The sequence below is a fragment of the Budorcas taxicolor genome, chromosome 17 (assembly GCF_023091745.1).
Source record: "Budorcas taxicolor isolate Tak-1 chromosome 17, Takin1.1, whole genome shotgun sequence".
Taxonomy (NCBI): Eukaryota; Metazoa; Chordata; class Mammalia; order Artiodactyla; family Bovidae; genus Budorcas; species Budorcas taxicolor.
In genome coordinates this window covers 5,757,642-5,779,670 of record NC_068926.1, presented here as the reverse complement: position 1 = coordinate 5,779,670, position 22,029 = coordinate 5,757,642, and the positions used below count along the sequence as shown (strand labels likewise).

At 42.2% G+C, this 22,029-nt stretch overlaps 1 protein-coding gene across 1 annotated transcript in view; it reads right to left on the bottom strand.

Moving 5' to 3' along the window:
* The window catches only part of FBXW7 (F-box and WD repeat domain containing 7), a 219,574-nt gene extending 202,715 nt beyond the window's left edge, over positions 1–16,859 (bottom strand). The window contains exon 1 of the mRNA XM_052654428.1: positions 16,599–16,859. The gene's annotated coding sequence lies outside the window, so the exon portion shown is untranslated. The remainder of the gene's footprint in view (positions 1–16,598) is intronic.
* Positions 16,860–22,029: the final 5,170 nt, after the last annotated feature.

Here is a 22,029-nt window from a genome sequence, read left to right as displayed (position 1 = left end):
GCTCGCCTCAACTGCAGGAAAGCCTGGGCAGCGAGGAAGACAGCACGGCCATAAAAATCAATCAATCAAAAGGAAAGAAACAATGTTTTTGGGCTTTCCTTTGCAAAACAGCTCTGGAGCCACAAAATCAGCATCACCTAGAGGCCTGTTAGAAATGCTCAGTCCCAGAAGACCCAGTGCATTTGGCCAATATAGTTGATGTTTCTTTTCATGGAGAGGATAACGTTTGAGGCTTATTTTCTTCTTAATGCTCAGTACTTCCTTTTCTGTGCCTTTAAGGTTCCTGGATGCTATTCAGTCTTTTCAAAGCAGCTACAACACTATTTTTCAGGATATTTTAAAGAGAAAATCACATTATTTAGGCCACAGAAGTCTTTTAAACAATATTTTATACAAATCAGATACTAAAATGCAATATTCAAATCCAAATAAATATTGGTTTATATAGCTAATGTTGTTGCTTTATAATCAAAAAATAGTAGAAATCACCAAGAAGTGGGATTAGGTCACAACTGCAACATGAAAAATTGATGTTGGGACATCCTGGTGGCTCAGTGGATAAGACTGCCTGCCAGGGACATGGGCTTGATGTTTGGCCCGGGAAGATTCCACGTGCCAAGGAGCAATTAAGCCCGTGTGTCACAACTGCCGAGCCAGCGCTTTGCAACAAGAGACGCCGTCGCAACGGGAAGGCCACGCACTGCAACTAGCAAGTACCCCGCATGTAGCAATCAAGATTGGGTGCAACCAAAAACAAATAAGTAATAACCTTTTTTTTTTAATTGATGTCTACAACTGGGTCCTTCCCTAGTGGCTCACAGGGTAAAGCGTCTGCCTACAATGCAGGAGACCAGGGTTCAATCCCTGGGTCGAGAAGATCTCCTGGAGAAGGAAATGGCAACCCACTCCAGCATTCTTGCCTGGAAAATGCCATGGACGGAGGAGCCTGGCAGGCTACAGTCCATGGGGTTGCAAAAAGTCGGACACAACTGAGCAACTTCACTTTCACTTTCAGTTAAGGTTAATCTGTGTATGCAGGTTCTTGAACTTTTAAAATAAGTGATTAGTATAATGATTCATTAGTATAATAATACAGTGGTTCTCAAAGTTTGGTCCCTCGATCAAATAGCTATCACATTCCTGGGTCTCACTCCAGACTTACTGAATCAAATACTAGATTTGGGGACCAGCAATTTACGGTTTAGCAAGCCCTCCAGGCAATCCTGGTGCATGCTAAACTTAGGAACAACAGTGGCTCTGGTATAGTAAGTTAGCATACTAAGTTCTCCATCACTAGCTTGGAGTCAGTTCCGCCTGATCAAGTCTGAAGATGTACGAGTGTTGGGAACAGGACACCAAAATACTGAAACCCAACCTTTACGCCTGGAGACAAGTGCACCTATGACCAAGCCCACGAATTACAAAGAAACTATGTGATTTACAGCTGATGTAGTTCAAAGTTATTGCACATTTACCTGACCATCTACTAGGCATGGTTGCAGGGTTATTTATAAAGTTTGTACAACTTTAAACTTTTTACAAAACAACATTTTTTATAATTATGCAAGATTGCAAAGTGAAAATAAAACCTGTTTGAAAAACAGAACGAAAGTCAACCTGTGGTAGATAATGTGAAAGTACTAATGAGCCTAAGATCTTGAATCCTAAAATCTCGACATGATTATCTGATTCCCTGTACTCCAACCCTAAATTCTTTTTTTATTTTTATTTTTAGAGGATTATTACTTTAAATATTGTGATGGTTTCCACCATAGATCAACACAAATTAGCCACATGCATACACATTATCCCCTTCCCTCTCAACCCTAAATTCTTATTTACCAGAACTCAATTTCATTCAGTTTCCACCATAGATCAACACAAATTAGCCACATGCATACACATTATCCCCTTCCCTCTCAACCCTAAATTCTTATTTACCAGAACTCAATTTCATTCAGAGGCATTTTTAATTTTTAATGGAACATAATTCAGTACACTGCTCGTAAGTGTTTACATGTAATTTTTGATAAAATCTTACAAAGCACTGAATTATATAATTCTGAAAGGAGCAAAGTTCAAATTATATGTAACTATGGTTACAAATACAGTATTTAAAACACAGTCAAGAGAAAAGAGAAATTCTTTTAGGAAACTTTTTTAAGACCAATATCCAGATTTAGCTCTTTTTAAGGTAACAAAATAAAACTTAAAAGTATTTAACTCCCGTAACGAATAAAAACAGTACACAGATGTCAAGACTGTGTTCTCACTATACTGATTAAATGTAACATACCTCTAAATAAACTAACTGGGTAAGGAATAGTCCTGTACATAGTATGAGAAGGAAGGAAAAAGTAATTTTTTTTAAAAATAACAAACATTATCTCAGGAAACAAAAACTTTAAAAAATCACATAAAAATAAACTAAGTATCTATCAACTTATATAACTTATACGTTAGAGATTAGCAAGTGTTGATTCTCAAATTATCTGCTATACCTTCCAAACATACTAAATCATAAGTTTTCAAGTCCTAAACAACATAATTTTGAGGCTTATCCCCTAAACAAGAATCTCTTTCAAAAGATTCAACTCCTAACTACAAAACACATTTTACACATAGAAAAAAACTAAAAATCACTTTGCTCCATGATCTTTTCAGATTTTACCTATATTTATTTCTTCTACTGCTAAAGATGTATCTAAGACACCTGTCCTGATGGTGATACCAAGAACAAGATTAAACTTAATAAAAGATGCAGGTTAAGGCAAGCAGAGAAGGTAATGGCACCCCACTCCAGTACTCTTGCCTGGAAAATCCCATGGACGGAGGAGCCTGGTGGGCTGCAGTCCATGGGGTCGCAAAGAGTCGGACACGACTGAGCGACTTGACTTTCACTTTTCACTTTCATGCATTGGAGAAGGCAATGGCAACCCACTCCAGTGTTCTTGCCTTGAGAACCCCAGGGATGGGGGAGCCTGGTGGGCTGCCGTCTATGGGGTCACACAGAGTCAGACACGACTGAAGCAACTTAGCAGCAGTAAGGCAAGCTACTTAAATCACAGGTTTAAATTTTGTAATTATTTTGTATAAGGAACATGAACCTGGGAATTGCTTCCCCACGAGTCTGTCTGGCTCCTTCCTTCTAACATCTATGCAGGATGAAATACCATGACCTTCACCTCCCACCTCAGTACTGCCAGTCACTCCTCCACTGAAACTTAGAGGCGGCAGCACAGCAATTAAAAGCAGAGACCACAGAGCTGATGGGTCTGGATCTGAAAACCAGGTCTGCAAGTTCAAATTGCTAGCTATGTGTTCTTAGAAAATTCTGTGAAGCTGTTTCTTCTGCCATGAAACTGGCTTATTACTACCCATGCATAGGGACTGTTGTGAGGAATAAATTTAAAAAGCAGTAAAAATCCTTGGCACAGTGCCTGACAGACAGCACACATTCAGCAAACGGTAACAATGATAATCAAAGCAATGACTGTCAACAGAAAGACAGATACCACATGCTATCCCTTATATATGGCATCTAAAGCATGACATGAATGGACTTACCTACTAAAGAGAAACAGACTCACACACATAGACGTCAGACTTGTGGAGCAGGCGGGGAGCGGGGATGGACCGAAAGCATGGTGTCAGTAGATGTAAACCATTGCATACAGAACAGAAAAACAATAAGGTCCTACTGTACAGCACAGGGAAATATATTCAACATCCTGTGGTAAACCACAATGGAAAAGAATACAAAAAAATAAATATATACACACATGCATAACTGAATCACTGCTGCACAGCAGAAATTAACACAACACTGTAAACCAACTGAACTTAAATAGAATTAAAAAAACAAAGGTGACAAAATAATATTCTTTTCATGTAGAGTCTATTAAAAAAATCTTCCCAGTTTATTTTTCTCTCTTCCACTCATTTCTTAACTTAATATACACCTACTAGGCTGTATAAATTGCCAAAATCCAGTGGATCATAGAAAAAGAGAATTACAGAAAAACATCTACTTCTGCTTCATTGACTACACTAAAGCCTTTGACTGTGTGGATCACAACAAGCTGTGAAAAATTCTTAAAGAGATGGGAATACCAGACTACCTTACCTGTCTCCCATGAAACCTAAATGCAGGTCAAGAAGCAACAGTTACAACCCAACACAGAACAACAGACTGGTTCCAAATTGGGAAAGATATACGTCAAGGCTGTATATTGTCACCCAGCTTATTTAACTTACATGCACAGTACAGCATGTGAAATGCTGGGCTGGATGAAGCACAAGCTGGGATCAAGATTGCCAAGAGAAGTATCAATAACCTCAGATATGCAGGTGACACCACCCTTATGGCAGAAAATGAAGAAGAGCTGAAGAGCCTCTTGATGAAAGTGAAAGAGCAGAGTGAAAAAGCTGGTTTAAAACTCAACATTCAAAAAAATGAAGATCATGGCACCCAGTCCCATCACTTCATGGCAAATACAGGAGAAAACAATGGAAACAGTGACGGATTGTTTTCTTGGGCTCAAAAATTACTGCAGATGGTGACTGCAGCCATGAAATTAAAAGACGTTAGCTCCTTGGAAGAAAAGTTACAACAAACTTAGAAAGCATATTAAGAAGCAGAAATATGACTTTGCTGACAAAAGTCCGTACAGTCAAAGCTAAGGTTTTCTTCAGTAGCCACGTACAGATGTGAGAAAGTTAGCTGCTCAGTAGTGTCTGACTCTTTGCGACCGCGTGGACTGTGCCTGCCAGGCTCCCCTGTTAATGGAATTCTCCAGATAAGAATACTTGAATGGGTTGCCATTCCCTTCTCTAGGGGATCTTGCCAACCCAGGGAGTGAACCCAGGTCTCCTGCATTGCAGACAGATTCTTTACCATCTGAGCCACCACGGAAGCCCAGATGATGTGAGAGCCGTACCATAAAGAAGGACGAGCGCCGAAGAACTGACACTTTTGAACTGCGGAGCTAGACTCTTGAGAGGCCCTTGGACTGCAAGGAGATCCAACCAGTCCATCCTAAAGGAGATCAGTCCTGAATATTCATTGGAAGGACTGATGCTGAGGCTGAAGCTCCAATACTTTGGCCAGAGCTGACTCATCAGAAAAGACCATGATGCTGGGAAAGATTGAAGGCGGGAGGAGAAGCGGACGACAGGATGATTGTTAGATGGCATCACTGACTCAATGGACTTGAGTTTGAGCAAACTCCAACGGCTGGCGTGCTGCAGTCCATGGGGTTGCAAAGAGTCGGACACGACTGACTGACTAAGCACACACGTGGCAGCCAATGTTAGGCATTTAGGGGGAAGAGATACTTCTTGAAAAACGAGGAAGAAAGAACCCTTGTCCTCAAAGAACTGACCAACCAGGAAAACAGAAAAATAGAAATAACTATGTTAAGTGCTATAAAAGCCACATAGAAACCATGGGTAACCAGAAGAAAAAACATCTGATCACGCCAACCAGGACAGGTTTCCTAGAAGAGATGGTAGTTAAGTCTTAGGCAAGTGTTTCACAGATGAATGAAAATAATACTCCAGGCAGAGAAAATAGGAAGACGCAGAGACATACATAAAAGTTTACATACATGTACACATACACACACAAAAAATGCATAAATATATACACTGCACACAGTATCAGTTTTTAGTTACAAGCGAAGGAAGTCAGTATTTATACAGAATCTAACTAGCAAAGTACCTTATACTACAAAGATAATAACCAAATGAGAAATTGCTTAATGATAAAGCAAGATTTCCCAACCTTGGCCCCACTGACCTTTGGGACCAGATAATCCTTAGTTGCAGGGTGCTGTCCTGCGCAATGACTACACCTGGCCTCGACCCACTAGATGCTAGCAGCACCCCCTCACACACGCCTCCCTGGCTTGTGGTCACCAAAAGCAACCTCTGGATATTGCCAAATGGTCCCTGAGGCTACTGCTATGTGCCAGGCAGTGTTCTATGCTTCTCATTTATTATCTCACTTAACCTAACAACATAGTATCAATGAGGTAGTTTTTATTTTCCCCATCTTACAAACGAAGAAACTGAGGCCGAGGGTTAAAAAGCGTGCCCAAAAAAATCACACAACCAGCCTGCATGGAACCCCACAACAGAGCTCCGGTCCCTACTATAAGCACCGTTCCGTTGTCTCTTAATCATGTCTCAGCCTTTCTCATCTGATACTTGAAAATATTTTAAATATTATCTGGAAGTAAAAACTATAATAATCCACACAAGTGTAAGTTAAATAAAAAGACTCAACCTCAACTCAGGACAAACTAACAAGTATTTTTTCAGCACTAACTGTATGTATGCCCAGTACCAACTTTAGGAACTAGAGTGGTTCAAAGAAAACAAAACTACATTTATTAAGGATTTGGCTCAGGACCTTTTCAACACATTATCTCTCTGAAATCTCACAACATCCTGTGAGGTAGGTATTATCTTTTTTCTAAGAGAGGAAGCCAAGGTTCAGAATAGAAAAGTGGTCCCTGACCTAAAAAGGCTTACAATTTAATTGGAGATATGAGAAAAGTATTTTAAGACAGAGAATACCAAGTAAAATACCTCCATTAACACAGAGAAGGTGAGAAATTTAAAAAGAGCAGGAGGAAAGCTCCTTTGTGGCCTCCCTTGTGGCTCGGCTGGTAAAGAATCTGCCTGCAATGAGGGAGACCTGGGTTCAATCCCGGGGTTGGGAAGATCCCCTGGAGAAGGGAAAGGCTTACCCACTCCAGTACTGTGGTCTAGAGAATTCCACGGACAGTCCATGGGGTCGCAAAGAGTCGGACACAACTGAGCAACTTTCACTTTCAGGAGGAAAGCATATATCAATAGTTAGATTAGTCAGGGAATACTTCTTAAAAGAGGTTTCTAGTATCCCCTCTTTGGAAATGAAATGGATGAGCAAAATATGATAAGCTGGGGAGAAGTAACAGTTCTGTAAATAATGTGAAACAGAAGTGTGGGGCCTGAAAGGAAAGATGTGTGATAGCCAATTCAAGCAGTAAGCCAAGGAAAAATGGAGTAAAAAGTTTGCCTTAAAACTGAAACCGAGCAGTAGCTGGAACACAGTGAGACTAGATATGTGCTATTAGGGTGCTCCTGCCACAAAGCCTCTGAAGCACAGCAACAGGAGCAAACGCCAAAGACCCACAGGTGAAGATTCACAGGGCTGGTCAGCAGAGGCTCAGACACAGGAGGTCAAACACCAAGTTTCACAGGATGAGAGACGGCTCATCTGCTCTGCTCTTATGTATTCTATACCCTTCGAACAGAATGTAAGTCTCAAGAGGGCAGGGATTATAACATTCTGTTCACTTAGATCAGTGCCTGGCACAGTAAGTGTTCAATGAACATCGCTGCTGAATAAAAGCAGTATTCAAAGTAGTGACATATTCAAAAACAAAGGTCACAAAGGCCTTCAGCAAAACAAAAATAACAATAATCGTGTAATATTTATTACTCTTGCAACAATTACCATTTACTGAGCACTAACTCTGAGCCAGACACTGTGGTCCATTATCTCAACCGTCTTAACCTCTAAGAGAGAGGCACTATTATCATCATCTCAGGTTTACAGGTTCACATACTGAATAAGTAACTTGCCCCAGGTCACAAAGCAGCACAGCTGGAACCTGGGTCTGTTAACTCCAAGGCCTTCCTCCCATCTACTCTGTCACATATGCAGAATGGCAAATACTCTTCTTACGCAAAGCTAGGGGAATGTGGCCCACGAGGGAAACCAATGAAACAAAACAAAAGAAACGCCAGCATACTCAGAAACTGTGTGTCCGCCCTCTCCTCTAGCAGGTACTGTGGAAATTTTCCCACCCTAGAATACACAGATTATCCCACACAGATTAAAACTTCAATGGTGTAAAGAATCCAGATGCTGAAAAACTAGGAACTAGAGTCAATCATCTAATCAACATTTCAAAGGGTGGCAGATAACAAGTGGTAACACCCCATGTCCACAACCCAAAGAAATAACAGGGTGTGACCTCTGACTAAGGCTGATCTCAAAACGTCCTGAGCCAGTCTCCCCAATCTGCGGCTTCCTTCCCTCCTTCGCTGTCTCTCCCCTCCTCTGTACATCCCATCTCTCCTCTCCTACTAACAGGCCTTTACAAAACTTGGAAATCTTCTGTTTCCTAAATTTCTAATACAGTGAGTTAAAATTTCCGTATTTCTCTAATTAAAAATAAAAAAGCCTACCTATGTAATATTCGGGTAGAAAAAAATGCTCCCCACTTATTACAGCTGCATTCCAAAGGTTATATTATCAAACTCACCCAATCAATGAAGAGACCACCCATCATGCAAAAGAAAGCTAATGACCCATGTATTTATTTATATAGCCTCTGATATCACAGAAATAATAAATAAACAGGAAGAAATTAAACTTACTAGAAAGACTATGCTTTTCTCCTACCTATCCAGTAACTTATTCATAACCATAATTCTTTCTGAAAATGTCTAAAATGGAAAGAAGCATAACTCCAGAATTAAAACTCCAATTGCAACCACCAAAGAAAAATATTTAAAAGATTGAATTTGCTTTAAAATTAAAATATTCATTAAATTACTTAACCAGAGATTCACTAATATATGTCAATCTAATTTCTGCATAAGAATGAGGACAAGAGTTGGCAAGAAAAACAGTGCTAAGGAACATATCTCAATCTTCTCTTTCTGCCTTCAGATTTTTTTCATACACTTATCTTAAACATACAGTTCTATTAAATAAACAAACTATGAAGACATAGGCAAACTGTTCTCAAAATAGAAATACTTTCCAAATACAAAAAACTATGAAGAAGCATTTATTTCTTGAACTGGCCAATAGAACAGTGATTCTGCCAAGTAAAGGAAAAGTTACTTCTGAAAGCTGATCCTGCATTTAATAAATATTAAGCATGAAAAGGGAATATCCCTTCCTCCCTCTCATCATTTTAGAAAAAGGAGAAAGCTAAAAATTTAGTGAAAACAAAATCACCTAAATAAAATTCCTTCCATCTTAATTTGAGATGTACTGATACAAATAAAACTTATTAAACTTTATGATTTTTTCAAAGTTTTTTATTCTCAAGTGTTAGAGATGGACAGTTAACTGTCTTGATAACCCAATTACATACTGCTATTTCTAAATGGACAATTTAAACCATAGTCACTTTCAGACATAATCAATAAACTATTCAAAAAAGAGTCCTTTCTAATCTAAGCACTACTGAGGTCTTTAGGGATAAATTCAAGTTTTAGTTATGTTTAAATAAGTCTTTCTTTTCTATAAATAATAAGCACAGCAGTTCTGCCATTTAAGATTTTTTTAAATAAAAATGTTAATGAATCATATACTGTTTCAGATGCTTTTGAAAACACTGCAGAATTACTTCAGAATAATTTGTTAAACTCAAGGCTGAATTTAAGTGTTGGGCAATATAAAGCCTGACATTAGCCTTCTGTCTATGTTATACTTTAAAAGATCTTTACCATAGTAAGTTAACAGTCATGGGTCGTCTTACTATATGCCAGGCACTGGAAGAGCTCTGCATATGTTTTACATTATCCCATTTAATCCTAACAACAACCCTGTGTAAGCCAAGTCCCCATCAACAGGTGATGAAGTCGATAGCAAAAGGCTAAGTAGCTTGTCCTAGGCCACAAAGGTAAGGAAAGTATTGCCTAACTAACTGGGCTTCTGCCTCCAGAGCATCAATGTATTTTACGAGAGAAATGAGAAGCAAATTAGCAACATGCTGCTTGTTCCAAGTATGTGTGATAGTTTCTACCGTTAGACAGTTCTAAGTTACCCACCGTTATGAGTGGTGTTGGAGAAGACTCTCGAGAATCCCTTGGACTGCAAGGAGATCAAGCCACTTAATCCAAGAGGAAATCAACCTTGAATATTCATTGGAAGGACTGATGCTGAAGCTCCAATACTTTGGCCACCTGATGCAAAGAGCTGACTCATTGGAAAAGACCATGATGCTGGGAAAGATTGAAGGCGGGAGAAGGGGACGACAGAGGATGAGATGGTTGGATGGCATCACTGACTCAACGGACATGAGTTTGAGCAAACTCCGGGAGATGACAGAGAAAAGGAGGACCGGTGTGCTGCCGTTCATGGGGTCAGACATCACTGAACGGCTGAACAACAACGTTAGTGGGGCAAGTCCTTCTCAGACCTAGAGATGTTGTGCAAATGTCTATTACTACCCCCTAACTGCCTGAAAAGCATGCCATCCTAAAAGTCTCACTAAGATACATACTTTCTTCCAAAAACAAACCACCAATTTGTTCTGACACTTCACATCTGGCCTAACATATATTGATGGGTTCAGTATCTTGTCCTATGGTGAATCTCTCAGAAGGAAGCCCAAGTGACATTAAAAACACTTGGCACCACTGTCTTTTTAATACTTCCTGAATTCCACAGCAGCCACGAAGGAGCATCTAGCATGACTCGTGTGCACGCCGACACACACACAGCTCCTGCAACCTCCTACCTAAACCCACCAGATTTCCAGTAGCCAACCTTCAGCTGGAAAAAAAGGGCAGAGGCGAAACAGCAAAGAAACAGAAACCGCACAATATCTGACTGAGCTACAATCTATCCCTTAGGTGAAGGGGAAGGGAGCAAAAAACAAGATACCAAGCAATAACATCTCTTGCACATTTTGTTCATTACGTTTCAACATCCAGCATTGCAGGAGAATACAACACAAACATATTTTCTTCTTTTAGCTTACAGTTTTAGAGAAATCAATTGTTACTCAAAACTTTCTAAGGGAACATTTCAGAAAAACCGCTATACGTTCCGTCACTCAATACCAGATCAAGCACAGATATTCCCTCAAATATTTCGCAATTCTGACAACAGACTAGGAGGAACTGCTAACTATACATGTGTGTAAATGCGTAATTATTAGAAAACACATACCCCATAGTGTTCAGAAAAAATCAAGCAGATTTAGAAAACACTCTAAACCTGTTGTAAAAGGGATCAGGATACAGTATCAATGAGGTATCACAAGAAAGTAGCCAAAATCTACTACACTAAGGCATCAGACAGACTGGCTTGACACTGGGTGGGGAAAAGACACAAAGTAGAAATGTTTAACAGCAGGAGTCCACTATTTGGAAACAACTTTACTCATCTGTTGGTAATGACACTTTAGCTGCAAGTAAACAATATATATATATATACACCTCTCTTCCCTAGTCCACTGAAAGTGTCACCAATATAGAATATTTCTGTTTGGAATATTTGCAGATAGGAGACAGACACCTTGTGTCTTTTAAACTGCCACTAATCCTTAAGCTTGAAATAAAAGGAAGACTTTCAAAAAGAGCAAAGAAACAATCCTCTCCTAATGAACAAGAAAGCAACCGTCACAGTGACCTTCTTTCTAAAAGGTATACTAAAATTGTCAGGCTGTGTGAAATTGTCAGACTCCTTTTTTAAAGGAAGAGGAACTGAAGTTATCAATTATACGTAGAAACATTATGTAAAGTAAAAGCAGGTTTGAAACTAAAAAGTGGTCACTACTGCAAGAATAATCCCTTGCCCTGCCTGAGATAAATAAGTCCTATGAAACCGGGGTGAAAATACACCACCATCCAATATTAACAAACGAAACAAAAGTTTTTATATTAGCTATGATGCAACACTGAACAAAATGAACTGTCCTTTCTAAACAACACATTTGAGATTTATTTGTTGGGTGAATCTATAACCTTAAGAACACAGCAAAACTTTTTTAAGTACACAATTCAGTGATTTAAGTAATCTGTTAAGATATAATACTTGAAATTAACAAAAATTGGGGAGCCAGTAATTCTACCCACTGAAGGGCATTGCAAAAGATCACCAAAGCTTTTAAGAAACAGAAGGGTCAAACTTTAACGATCTTAAGGTTTGACTAGCACTTTCACCTGATTCAAACAAACCATGAACAATTCTAATTTTCCATCTAAAGTAAATGCTCTATAGCTTATTTTCAGAACCTTTCAAAATTATACTCACAAGTGTCTTCAAGGATACTTCAGAGACGCCTCTGGCCCTGATATACAGTCAGGGTATCCCCATATGGCACCTTACATGCTATGGCATCTTTGAACGAGAAGCCCAGCAGTCCCTACTCTTTAGCTGCACCTCTTTACAGACGGCATTGCCTCCGCTCCTCGGCCCATAGGTTTCAGCACTGCGGAGGCAAAAGGACCTTTGAACAGAAGACTCTGCAGAATCATTTAAGACAGCCTCCAAGAAATACATCTCATTTAGAAAACAGAGACCAGCTAAAATAGCCAGCCCCAGCTTTGTAGTGGAAGGAAGCTCACACTGCATGTTAGTGGACTTGGCAGTGTTTTATACCAGGGATCCATCAACTACCAGCCAAACCCAGTCTACCTGGTTTTTATGTATACGGCTTTATTAGAACACAGTCACACACATTCACTTACATATTGTCTGTGGCTGCGTTCATACTTCAACAGCAGAACTGAATCTTTGCAACAGAGACCATATGGTTCACAAAATCTAAACTATTTACTAACTGGCCCTTCACAAAGAAAAGTTTGCCAGCCCCTCCTCTGCACAATGAGATGCTGGAGGGAAACACAAGGTTTCTCCAAGAACCACCTTCAAGTACGCGAACTGGGCTGCTGCTAACTACATGTGGGCTTGGGATCACCCAATGTTTAAACACACACACACACACACACACGACTCTTTTATTCATCCCAAATGAGTCCCAAAGTTGCTAAGGCAGAGCACACTGCCTACTACGAGCCCCATCTTCCCCACTGTCTTTACTAGTAGATCAAGTCAACACAAAAAGGCCCTTTAAAGTTCATCAGAACATGACTTCATCTGCAGAAAAAATGTGGAAACTAGAGGGTGAGAAGAGAGGGCACACACAGCACATATTCCAAGTCCTGGAGCCACCTCAGATGCAGCGCCCCGCCTGCACAGCCACGGCCACTCCGACTACTGCTCCGAAGGAGAGGCCAAAGAAGCTATGAGGATGGTGACCAAACTAAGGAGTGCAAAAAAGCGTGATAATGTATGTCCTACCTCATAATCCTTAATCCTTGTGAGACGCTGATGATGCTGTGCTGTGCTCCATAGCATCTGACTCTTATGAGACCCCACACACTGCAGCCCACCAGGCTGCTCTGTCCATGGCACTTCCCAGGCAAGAGTACTGGAGTGGGTTGCCATTTCCTTCTCCAGGGGATCTTCCTGACCTAGGGGATTAAACTGCGTCTCCTGCGTTAGAGAATACCCTACATGCAACTTTCACCACAAAAATTTTAAATATTTTTAATTTCTTAAAGATCAGTCTTCCAGTGTCTATAAATGCTTCGAAGATGTCTAAATTCTTTGCCAAGTTGGTTTTTGCTTGTTTTTTAATAGAAAGGTTTTTAAGGCATTTTCAGCACACAGTGCCAACACAGGGATATCCCCTCCATTGTATGGGACACAAAGACATGCACCAACTGCAGCAGGGGAAGTAGCCTTCTCTGCCAGCTATTTTTAGCACCACTTCGTCATGTTAAAGACCAAACTTAGGATAATAATGAAAGGCAAACTTTTAAAAAGATGAATTGGATGAAACAGATCTGTCCCTTCTTGTATAAGTTCCTTAAAAATGAAATTTTATATATTCTTCTGAACTTAAAGGACCTATATAGCCTATAAAAAGCTTGTTAGCTATTTCAAAGATAGTCATAGGCCCTAAGACTGAACTGGTGGCCATGTTTAAAGGTCATTCCCTCCTTTTCAATTTCAACTCTCGTTCACTTTCAGTCTCATCCATTCTTTGTTCTTCCTGTATCTTTGCTAACAAATTCCCCTCCTTCCAAGTAAATGTACCCATTTTTCGGCTCATTCTCTTCATAAACACTATAGAGAAACCATAGTACTTAACAATGACTCCCAGTTTTCAGCATATTACTCCTCATTTTACTGTTTTGAAACGGCATCGGTATTCAACTTTAAAATTTAATGTCCAAAACTAAGTCCATTGCCCCATTTTTTAATTACTCTTTATAAAAAACCACTAGTACCGTACTAACATATTGGGAGCATCTTCTTCACTCTTGCATCTGTTATAGCTCTTCAGTTGACTGTGGTGTAAAAATGTTAGTTCCCTAGAACACTAAATCCTAATCCAGGTACAATGCCTCTTGGCCTAAAATACAATTTATCCTCAATGGTCTAAAACTACCCTCTCAAAAATACTACTCTCAATTCATTCTTCGGACTGTAAACATGTATCCACACAAACTGGCCCTAAGCCTACTTGACAAATTCCCGCTGTATTCCCGTAAGTTAACTTCCTAATTATATTTGTCCCTCACATCCTCCAGTTCCAAGAGTTCAAAACACTTTATCTCCACCTGCTCTTTCCTTCCTAAAAAAAAAAAAAAAACCTTCCCCTGACTGAGATACTCCGGTAAGTTCTATTTAGTCCAACATCAACATTTCTCTAATGAAATTTGTACAAATAAATTAACATCTATAAGGTACCAAACGGCAGCCAACATAGCGGTCATGGATGGAAACCAGTCCACTCTCCCTTTCCTACAATTCTGTGCAAGTGTCACTGCCTCTGACACCCAGACACAAAAGCATCTCAAAGGCAGGGACCCCCAAATATTTTGCTGTTTCTTTGCTACTCAAACATGCAATAAAACATTACCATGATTTTAAACCAATGAATAGTCAAAACAATACAAGTCTTAAAGTTGTAAACAACTTTGACGGAGTATAATCTACGCTCAGATTAGTTTGTTGCTCTGTCGTCCTTTCCTCCCCACCAAAAAGAGCCTATGCAAAACTACATTTCTCTTCCTCCATCTTTGTACAGAATGGAATACGTGACTTCCTCAAGGTCACAAAGCAACAGATCTACAGACATTCAGTGCTGACTCCACATCTAATATTACACACACTGCTCAATATTTTGATGTCAGGATCTATTTAAAAGAGAATTTAAGACTTCTAGCAAAAGCATAACAAGAACAAGGCATATAAAGAGAAACAAAACACCTGGAGAAGTTCCAGAGGAGGGCAAAGTGACGATGAGGATGGAAGAAATTATTCTCAGACAGACAAAAAGTCAGGAAAGATGATGGTAAAGAGAAACAATCAACATCTGCAAAGCCAAGCAGCAGCCAACACAGTGGGCATGGATGGAAACCAGCCCCTTCTCCTTCCCTACAATTCTGGGCAAGTTTCACTGCCTCTGCCGCCCAGACACAAAAGCACCTCAAAGGCAGGCACCCCCAAATATTTTGCTGGAAAAGATGAACTCCAGCTTGTTCTAGCAATTCTTAAAACACAGATTTGGGATGTGTCTTGAAACTTGAGACAGGTTTGGGAGAAATAAATGAACCGTTACATAATTCAGGGGCTAACAAGCTTGTAGAATTCATTTCTTCAAAAGAGAAACAATTCAGGATGAAAAGTGTTTCGAGAAAGTTTTTTAAAAGATCCTGAATGAAAAGAGCATAGATAACCTCGTTCCCACAAAGTTTCTACATTCATTCCCACTAAGCCTCTCTCAGCAGTGGCTTCAGAGAGTGTGAGTTCATACAGCTGTTTGGAGGGGCCCTAATTCTTAGTACTGCCTATGTTCTGTTAAATAAAATTCCACCGTATGCTTATGGTCTGTACAAATATACGAAATGTTAATTACTTTCCTGCACCTTAATTTGGCACACAGAGAGGATACCTAAATTACAAATAAAAGATTTTACAGACTTCACTTTTAAAATAAAGGAAGAGGAAAAACATTCTCCTTCAAAGAATTAAATATCAGAAGTTTCTCCTCACTGTATAGAGAAGCATGAGATAAATAAGCAAAGCTTCAAGTCATCAAGTACGACATACGCTACTAAAAAATAAAGCACTTAAGGAAAAATTTAGTAACTTTCATAAACTGGTTAAAGTACTAAATTCTCTTCCCCAAATCAGTTGCGATTCATAAGAACTCAGAATTTCCTGAGTAACTGCAATCTGTTAGTATCCTCCGGATACACAGGAATTACACCCAGGAAACGAGAAGGTAAAAAAAATAACTCCTATACCAGTCGCTCCTGAAATGAAATCTCTCAAAGAAGACTGACCAAAAAAAGTTTTACTTTCAGGGGTTCACAGAGTCAGAGGTTCCCACGTGGGAACCCAAATGAGTTGCCCAGGGCCAAAAACTACAGCGCAGTTTCCCACCCGGTGTACCAGGAAAAGAGATATTACAGAGATGTCCTTTGTGCCCACATAGACTCCGGCTTCCTCAATTTCCTTTTGCTAATTACTGGCCAGAAAGGTGCAAGTGTCCACTCTGAAGACAGAACGCCGCGAAGAGAAACCTGTGTGTATTCCTCGTACCCAGCGCTAAAGGTCACAAAACAGGGCTGCCGGATGCCTCTCCCGGCAGCGAGGACTAAGGTACCCCTCTCATCTACACACTCCCAACACTCCTGGAAAACATCGGCCCAACTCCAGAGGACGCCCCAGCATCCTCCCCATTTCTATCCCCCACTCCCCTTCCCGGGGAACTCACACTTTAGAGAAGAACCGGCGGCGCTGAGAAAGCGGGCTGCTTCCTGTCCTCCTCGGGACCGAGGCGGCAGCTCCGGCGCGTTGCTGAGCAAGAAGCGGGGCTGGGATCGCCAAGCCGGGCGGCCACCTGGGTCTCTTCCGCGCGGCTGGAGCAGAGGCGGCAGCGGCGGCCCCGCTTACCTCCTCTTTTCCTCTTCCTGGGTCTCTTCAGGCTGGGTCTTCTGCGCGTCCCGGGCCACTTCTCCCCGACAGTCCCGTTTGGGAGGCTCCGGATTTTTGACTTATAAAGTTTCTTCTGGGCGGAGGCTGCGGCCGGCCCCCCGGGTCCCCCCCAGCCCCGCCGCCCTTGGGGCTGGGGCAGGGAGGGGGCTCTAAGAACTCCTCCCGGAGTCCTGCCGAGGAGCCGGGGGGCCGGCGACGGGCCGAGAACGGAGACCCCCCCCGAGGGGGCAGAGGGGCGGGGGAGGGAAGGGAAGGACGGCGGCGCCGGTCCCGCTGTCCCCGCCGCCCCGGCCGCCGCTTCACATCGGGGTCCCCGCCCCCCCAGCCGGGGGGCGTCTGCCCGGCGTGGAGCCCCGGCTCATGCACTCCGCGGCGAGATGCTACGGCCCCGGGCGGGCGGCCGAGGCGGCGGCGAGTTGGGGGACCCGGCCGGCTCCGCTCGGCGCCGCCCCCGCTCCCGGCTCCCGCATGTGTCGCTGCGGCTGGGACCCCCGCCCTCCACCTTGGGGGTCCCTCGCCCCGCGCCCCGGGACCAACAGAAGCTCCGGCCCCTCCTCAGCGTTCTCTCCCCGCGGAGCAGCCGACTAGTCCCGGCCCAAGGTAGCCACCTCCCTGCCCCCCAGCCACCGGCTCCGGCTCGGGCTCCGGCGTGTGCAGCCGCGGCTGCCGGCCGGGAAGGTGAGGGGGGGAGAAGAGAGGTGGCCGCGGCTCCCGCCGGCCCAGGTCAGGGCAGAGGTCCTGGCGGCGGCCGGTGCACGGGCGCTGGGTCTCTCAGATGCTCCCTGGCTCTCACGCTCGCGGCGGCGGCGGCGGCGGCAGCGCCCGGAGCTCAGCTCGCTGTCTCCCTCGCTCAGTGCGGGGCTCTCGCCTCACTCCAGAGAGAGGGGCGGGAGGAAAACGGCGCGCAACAATGACGCAAGTCACCTAGCAACCGCTCTCTCCCCCACCCCCTCCCTTTTCTCTCCGCTCGGAGGCTCACTCCCCTAGTCTTTTTTCACCTTTCCGACCACCCCGCCCTAGGCGCCTCTGGCGCGCTCTGATGACGCTCCAAGGGAAGAGGAAGTCGGGCTCGGCGAGCGGGTGGGTGCGCCTCGGGCCGCGGACTCGGTGTCGCTGCCGCCGCCTCTACGGCCGCGTCAGAACAGAAGAGAGGAAGGGGAGGAGCCGCGTGGAGCCTAAGCTGCCGCCTGAGCTTACCCCTGACCCGAGGGCGGTGGAGAGAGCTTGCTCTGTAGCGGTTTCCTTCAGAGCAGGTGGTGACTGCTCCTTGGGGAGCAAGGAGGAGGCCCAGGCCGCGCGGCCATGGTCGGGCGCGCACCACCCGAAGGTGAGGCATTTGGCCCCAAACGGGCCTTCGGAAAGCCCAGCTGCTGGAGAAGTTATCTCACAGCTTGATCCGCCGCACCTGCTCGAGGGCGCGAGCGCCCCACCCTTCCCCTGGTCTGGAGCGACACCAGCGCCCGATGACGCGTGGTCAGGCAGAGCAAATGTTTGATGAATGAATGAATGGCTCCCTCACTCGCGGAGCTCAGAGGAGTTTGACTGAAGTCCAAGCTCTTTGTAAACTGCGTAGCATTGTAAAGATGCGAGTTGTAACACATCCCTCTTACCCCTCTCCACCCGAAGGAAATGGGGCTGCAGCTGAAGTGAGGAGTCCCAACCGGAGTCTTTAGTGAAAAAGGAGGCGAACTGCTGGGACGAAAGAAGGGAGCCGTCCTCCCAGGGATTGTGGAAGGATTTTTGACTTTTCAGGAGGAGAATTTAGTACTGATTCCCTTTTAGGAATCATCCATGTTTGTGGCTTGGAGCTTTGGAAAGCTGGTATTGGTTGTTAATCAGTGTCCATTACTGTAATCAAGAAATTTTGGCCTGTGTTTCAGGTCTGACTCAAAGGCTATTTCCTTTCTAAAATAAATATTATTACTATTTATACTGGTTTTCCTACAGGTGTTATCCTGGAAAGTAAATTCAAGTAAAAACTCATGAAGTTGACAGTGTAGTTCTCTAGAACAGAAAATTTTAAGATAAAACGATTTCAGAATCCTCAGAAATCTGTCTTGCACCTGTCCTAATGAATAGTGTGAAGAGGGGATGAAAGCAGGGACGAAAGGAAGCAGATTACGCAGTTGGGTCTCTGGACTCTGGCCTTCCTTACCTTTTCCAGAAGCAGCGATAATGACTATTACAGATCTTTCTACTTCAGGGGATAGGGGCAGGTTTTTATATAAAGGTCTGGGGACCTCAGAGTTTCTGCCCCTGCTGCCACCACCATATGCAAATACATCAAGGAACCTTGTAACTGGGTAAAATACAAGGGCTCGTTTTTTATTAAAATGCTGCAGAAAAAGTAATGGGAGGATGGAGAGGGGGTGGGGACGGATATTGCCAAAGCAAGAAGAGACTGATAAAGTAGCTCTTGCCCGTTCATCCAAGTTCTAAGAACCAGGTTAACTCTCCTATGTTTAAGTTACCCTAGATTTGACTCTCTTCTTATGACCAGTCCCTGCCAGCTCCTTCCAAATAAGACTCACAAGGAATCTGAACAGGGAGTGATGGCCCCACATGGCTACATGTGTAAATCATTTGGGGTTTTGTAAAGCCTAGCACCACAGATTTCTGTTAACTTTGGCTAGAAAGAAGGCAAACATCAGAGCTCTGCAACCCAGCAAAGGACACCTCCAGGGAAGTGTGTAACCAACCACATGGAGCTTTTCAGCAGCCTGATTGGTTTTCGTTGTCAGTGGTTCCACCCGAGAACCTTGGTGCTGAGAGGCAGAATAGCAGGGAGGAGAGCCCTCAGCCAACTGCTGATGAACTTCCAGCTGCACTAGCTTACTAGGCAAGACCCACCCACTTCACCACCCGGTATGCTGACTGGAGGAAACAGCTGGAACTGGCGGCTGCAGAACAGGAAGCTCATACATTGCCAACTTGATCTGCATCTCTTCAGTGCCTTCATTTCTTACTACAGAGAAGAAAACAACTGGTTCATTCGAAATTCAAAAGGAAATCAAGTTTTAGGATACAGAGTTCTTTCCCTGGTTCATCAGTTTGTGTATAATAAAGATCTGCATAGTATGTTAAAATATAACAGGGATATTTGTATACGGTTCTTTTCTCCTACACTTGAAAGTGAGCTCGTATGAGAAATTATTTTATCAGCTTCATTATCCCACATCAGTAGTTTTTGCTGTAAAAGATTTCATAAGCTAAATTCTCTAGCAGTACTTCTTTCTAGAAATTCCATCTACAATATTCAATTACCTTTAGTGGTTTGATTGTGAAATATGCATTAAAATGCATAAAGCAGAGTTACTCAGTAAAATGAGTAATTGTAAAAGAAGCCTACATGTAACTAACCACATCAAGAAACGGAACATTTCCAGTACCCCAGTGACCTTCCTGAATACAACTCTTTCCCTCCCTTTTTGAGGTAACTATTATTCTAACTTTAGTGATAGCCATTTTCTTGCTTTTCTCTATAGTTTTATTACAAGCATGTGTATCTCTAAACAACATATTATTTGGTTTTGCCCTTTCTCTTGGAACAACAGTATGTAACCTGTTTTGATTACAGCTTTTGCTCCACATGTTTTTTAATCCGTCATACGTTGTTTGGGTTGTTCATATAACTGTAGTTTGTTCATTTTAATTGCTGTTTTACGGTGTTCCATTATAGCAATATGGCATAATTTATTTAGCCAATCTATTGTTGATGAATATCTGGGTGGTTTCCAGTTTGAAATTGTTGTAAATACTGCTGTAAATATTTCTTGCATATGTATTCCATCACATCTGAGTTTCTGTATGGTATATACCTGGGAGTAGTTATGTGTGTTCTAAACTTGAATGAATAATTCCAGGCTGTTTTCTAAAGTGTTACATGCACACCAGCATTGTATGAACTTCATGTCCACACCCTCAACCACAATTGATAGAGTTAGTCCTTTTCTGCCTTGCCAGTCTGGTGGGAGTTAGAGCTTGTATTTCCCTAATTGCTGATGCCGATGAGGACCTTTTCATATATCAACTGGCCATTTGTATTTCTTTTGTGAAATGTGTTATCATTTTCATGCCTAATCACTGAGATACCCAATTTTCCAATATCCTTATAGTCCATATTTGAATAATATATGTCAGGTAAGGTAATACTACCAAATGAGTTACATTTGGGACAAGTTCTTTCCAAAATAATAATTATATTAATAGTTTGTCTAATTATCTCTTATGAATTTGATGATAAACTTCTTAAGAGTAGGTCTATAAGGCTATATTTTTTGCATTCCAAAATAATGTCACACTTTGAACTATTAAATTGTTGCTGGAATCCCTCATGGTGCTTTGGTGTGACTTAGTTTTCCTCAAGTGTGTAGTCAGACACACTTTATTCAATGAACCTGTGTAACTAAACTCTTGCTTTGTATTTTATAGGCAACTATGTAACAAATTGTGTCACCTGCACAAATATTTTTCATTTCCAGTTTCATTCATTTTATGAAAGTTACAATGGCTTTTTGTTCCCTCCTAAAACTCCTGCTAAAATACATGTTTTGTTTTGTTTTTTAATTTTACTCATTAATATCAAATACATACCATCCATGTCACTACCTGACAAATTTTCCCAAGGTATTTGACTATTTTATCATGTTCTTATCTGTCAGTTCTTTGTTTGGAGTAAGTGATATTTTAAGATTGGATGAAGAACCACAGAAATTAAATCACTTAACCAGGGTCAGAAGATTAAGTAAAAAGGAAGCCTGGACTCAGCCCCAAGTCTTCAAATAGATTGCTTGCTGTTACATCATACTGACACTCAGGCAGCAAGGGAAATTAGTTCCCCTGGTCTGTGGAATGTTGTTCACTTCCACATGGCAAACCTCATATTCTACCAGTGGATAAGGTTACTCTATTTTAAACCTAATAGCTCTAGAATCAGATTAAGATTGGTACACATAAAAGAATAAAAATTTTAAATATTAATATAAGTGATAGTGCTAAAAAGGGGCTACATGGAAACCTGCTTTTAAAAAAGGTTTCACCACTCCTTCATCGCTTACAGCCAGTCTATCACTTGACACGTGGCCTCTTCAGAGAAAAACCATACTTTCTCAACATCTGAAAGAAGAACTGCAGAATAAAGCAGTGGTTGGTCATATCAAATGATGCAGCAAAGGCCCTTGGATTTGGTGGTCAGCTCCTTAATAATATCA